Below are 4,920 nucleotides of genomic sequence, written 5' to 3'. Positions count from 1 at the left end.
CAGGAGGCAGGAGGGCGGCTCCCCGCCCGCCCGCCCGCCCGCGGGGTGGAGGCTCCGCCGAGGGGCCGGGGCGAGTCGCGGCGCACAAACAGGCGGGCACGCCGTGACTCCCCGCCGCCCGCCCTGCCTCCCGGGGGCAGCCGGCCTCGCGCAGACACTAATTATCCGCCAGCGGCCCCGGGAGGGGCGGGGAGCGGGACAACCACCGCCGACAAACCTGCCCGGCCGGCCGCTCCTCCCCTCCCCTCCCCGCCTGCCTGGCGGCCGGCCCCGCAGCGCGCCCCTTCCCCTCCCTCCCTGCCCACCCCGGCCGACCTGCGGCGGCACAGCAGCCGTCACGGCCCGGGGGGAAGGAAGGGAGGAGGGAGGGAAGGAGGGAGGTGCTCGCTCTGGGGCGCTGCCGCCGCCGAGTTGGCTTCGCCGGCGGGGGCTGGGAGAGGGGAGCGGGGCGAGGCGAGGCGAGGCCGGGCGGCCGGCGTGGGGCAGAGGTGTGGGGCCGCCTCCGCCCCGGCTTGGCGGCTCGCCCGCTGCCGGCCGCCTGAGGCCCGTGCCGGGGTGTGCTTTATGGCCGCGCTCCCACCTCCCGCGGGGCGCAGCGGGCGGGGAGAGGCGCCTCACGCTCCGCGCCGAGGGGGCCGAGGCCCGCCGGGGGGCACCGGCCTGAGGCGGCCCCGGCTCGGCCCTCCTCGGGGCTCCGCTGGGCTGAAGGCAGGACTCGGCCCGGGACGGCGCTTGCTGCTGGAGGCTGGGGTTTTGCACGTACGGTCCGTGAAACAGGAGCCGCTTGTCTCCGTGCCCGCCTGCGGACCGAGGGATTTCACTTGGAGCGGTGTTTGCTTTAATGAAGTAAAATAAAATCCTGGCCTGCCGTCTCAGCTCTGTTGCTTAGGCAAAGGTTCTGCCCCTAACAAGCTATATATTGTATATAAGGTGTTATATGTTCGTTGTGCCGTGTACCATCCTGTCTTCTTCTGATTGATGAATGGTACCTAACACGTCAACGAAAAGGCAACTGCTGCGCTTGGCAAGGCTCTGTCCTGCAGTGTGAACTGTGGACAGATGAAAAGCGTTTAGAGGATGGAGAAGTTGCCCTGTGGGACTCTTCATTACACGCTTGGTCCTGTGGGTAATGTCAGTGGTGGGTGCTGGGCATGTCCAGCTCCCTGGGATCAACCTGTGTATTCAACTCCCTGACTGGGACCCCCGTGAAACTCACCTCTGGATGCTTGGGTTGTTGTTATTTCTGTTCTCTTTGGTTATTACCGAGTCAATAAAGCTGTAAAAGCAAAACAGAAGGAAAGGAGAAGGATCGGGAGAAATGTTTTCAAGATGCATGCTTCGCTGTGCACAGCCACGTGTTCAGCTTACATCTTTGGTTCTAGTATGTTTTAATGTGTCCCCTGACATAGCTTGATAGTCCGTATGGCTTTAAAAAGCACACTAAGACACCAGTCTGAAACCCCGAAGGGTATGACTCAATGACATAACAATAAATTGTAGTATCTCCTGGATAATTACACTGTATCATGTCACAACAAGGTATTGTTGAAATATTATCATGTAGCTCATAAAGTGTGATTTTTTTTTTATTATAAGCCTATAAAATAAACAGAATTGTTGTGTTAGAACATACACACAGACACAAAACATTTTGTTAGGGCTGTGAAAAGGAGCTGCTGTAATTTTCTTGCATGAACATGCTCAAGATAAAGTAGTTATGTCCCAGATTTGCACTCTTTTATTCTGGGAGCTAGCACAGGTTACACAGCTAGCTAGAACTCTGAAGTCAGGGGGCAGAGTTGTTTTGGTGTCCAATTGTGAGACAGGCGAAAATATTTAGTAGTAGCAAGCATGCTCCTCCTGGTAAAATCACTGGATTTTCCTGTTAACTATTACCTTGTTCTGGCCTCAGATGAACCAAGTTTAATCCAGTGCAATTTTACTGTGTTCTGTGAAGTCACTCTGGATTTGTATTAACAAACAAGAGAGAGGGGGTTGTGAGTGATGCTTTTGTGGTGCAAAACAGGACTGTGCACCTGTCAGCATTTCGTTATCTTCCTGTGTTTGGTTTTTGTACTTAAGCAATTCAAAAATTTGAAGAGATGTTCCAATTCCAAAGGGAGCAGAATCTCACTGATTTTAATAGGAATTGAAAAGCCAGGAGGGGGAAGCTGGGTGTGCGGAGAGTCCTTGCCATCTGTTTAGCAGACCCAGCAGTTTTAACCAGGTCTGGAAGTGTTTCTGGATCAAAGGACTGGCTGATGGCAGCCCTTAACATCTTCCAGCACAACACCTCCTCCATCTCTGCTTTGCCCATCATCCCAGCAGCATTTCAGATGTTGCCGTGCTGAATGACTTCTCTCTCAGGAGGAAGACCAGTGGCATGCAAGTCCCTCGTACAACAGGAATAAAGGATATTGCTCGGGTCTCCTTTGCTTTGCTTTGTAGCACATGGCATGAACCCTTGTCACGAGATGGAAGATTCACATTCGGAAGCGTGGTGGAGAGCATGGCACATTCAGGTTTCTGGTATAAGCAGACAGGAGGTGGTACTTAGAGTGGGCGGAGGTGAAGGTGTGCATCATTGACATGAAGAAATCAGTAATAAAATGTTAAATTAAAAAGTATAAGATGTTCAGATGTCTATAAGAGGACCAAATCCTGCCATGCTGAAATGAACCCTTGCTACTATCAGCTAAATTACCTCTGTGATAAATGTGACTTAAACTGTACACAAATTTACATCTTTTAAGGGTAAAACTTTTTATTCTGCTTCCCCTGAATCAGTTTAAAATAAAAGAAGTGTACTTTTATTTGTTGTACTTTTTGTGTACTTTTTCAATCCTTAATTCATCTTTGGGTTATGGGATGAACTTGGGGTGGATTGCTAGTCCCAAGCAATGCAAGTGTTACTCTGGCATTTATTCTGAGTCGGTCTGTGTTACAAAATGCACTATCTAGTCAATGAGTGGTATTTATACAGATAAATAGTCCTTAGTCCACAGATACAGGATAAGATCTATACATGTTTGATGTATTCAGGTACATTTGTATAAACCTACCGTGTTCTGCAGAGTTTCAAGTCAGATATTCACCTCTACATCTGGTACTCACTAAACTAGCTCTGGATGGAATGAGAGAGAGGTCATCATATATCCAGCAAAATTCATTATTTTTCTTAAATGCAGTTCACTTCTTGGAAGAACCATAAATTTCACACTTAAAACGGTATACTAATATTTCTTGTACACCGAATGTTTAACCTCAGCAGCACAGTAATGATACGGCTCAGTGTTGTAATTCCAAGTTTTCAGAAATGTGGAAATTGAGACAGTATGAGTTTAAATGATTTAGAAGCTTAGGTATGTCTACACTGCAGTCACAGACATACCTGAGCTGGTTTTAAACAACTCAGCTTGGGAGCTGGGCGCAATCCAGCTGCGGCAGCGTGGAACTCAGAGCTGGCTGGAAAACGTGCCCAAAAAGCTGGGTAAATACCTGAGTGGTTAGGCTGGCCTGAGCTCCATGGCTAGACTACTACCGGTGCCCAAGCTGGCTAATTTAGAGCTTGCCCGGCTGTGTTTATACCATACTGCCGTCACATCAGTTGTGACTGCAGAATAGACATACCCTCCTGTGAATTGTGTGACTCAGCCCTGTCTCTTGGCTGACGATGCTCGTGCAGTTCTGGGAGCTGTGTGGGTAGTGTCAACCCGCTGGTCCCCATGAAAGGCTTTTGTAGATACTCAAAACTTCACAGTACAATGCAAGGCACACTTTCACTGTGTGGAAGCTTCTCATGTTGACGTGGTAGCCCCTCATCTTGTAGCCACTTGGCCACGTGAGTAGCATGTGAGTCAACCCGTGCGTTTGCATAATTGGGACCTTACTGTTTGCTTAAAGGAAGGGCAAGATGGTGGCGAGCAGCCAGGCTCCCCGGGTCTGTCGTGCAGGTGCGTGAGGGAGGAAACCACCCGAGGAGCTTGGTCAGAGCTGGTGGTAAGGTGGATGGGGCCTAGGGTGGAGGCAGACGCCTGAGCCCCTCCCGGCCTCCCTCCTCCGGCATGGCTGGTGCTGCCGCCTGACCCATCCGAGGTTCCTCCTCCCTGCCTGCCCCTTCCCATCGCCTGAGGACCAAGGCAATTGCCATTGTTGCTCACCCCTAAAATGAATTCTCACCTTGTGCAGAAACAAATTTTAGCCACCACAACACAGGGTTCTTTTGTGTTCGCTGCCTCACACAAGGAAGGGATGGACGGCTGCTCCTTCTTGTTAAAACCACCCAGTCACACATGACTGCCTTTAATAAAAAAACTGCCCTGTAAGGGTCAGCCCTCAAGTCCAGGCAGCAATCAAAATTACAGAGATGAGGTTTGGGGGTGGGGAGAGAAGGGGGATTTAATTTCTTTATACATGTTGATATTTTTGAGAACAAGCATGGTTTTGTTGCAGTTGTAACTTTTACTGAAGGCTGCTGGGGTTCAATTTCATTATTTGATGTGTAGAAAGACTGTTGTAGCAAGTATTGATGTCCAAGATGTAGATGAGGGAGACTTGAGATTTCCATAGCAGAAAGAATAGCAACAATTATATTAGTAATAGTAGATATATATGTGTAAAAACGGTTGGGTCTGGAGACCAAATTCTCATCAAATTTATTCCTAATGTGAGCTCAGAGGAGTGTGGATAGTGATGTAATTGAGATCACAGTCTTACCGTCTGTGTAGATCCTCTGTCTCTTACTTCTTACTTGTCTTGAGCTTTACTTCTGTGCATTTATAGCAATTACATTGTCCTGAAGACTGTGTCTGGAATTTCTCCTCAGTGTGTAAAACAGGAAACGGAGAGATGATGTGATTTGCTCACAAAAAATATATGCAGTCAGAGGTTTGGTTATAAAAGTTCTGTTCTGTTGCTTAT

The sequence above is a fragment of the Anser cygnoides genome, chromosome 4 (assembly GCF_040182565.1).
Source record: "Anser cygnoides isolate HZ-2024a breed goose chromosome 4, Taihu_goose_T2T_genome, whole genome shotgun sequence".
NCBI lineage: Eukaryota > Metazoa > Chordata > Aves > Anseriformes > Anatidae > Anser > Anser cygnoides.
This window is presented reverse-complemented; position numbering follows the sequence as displayed.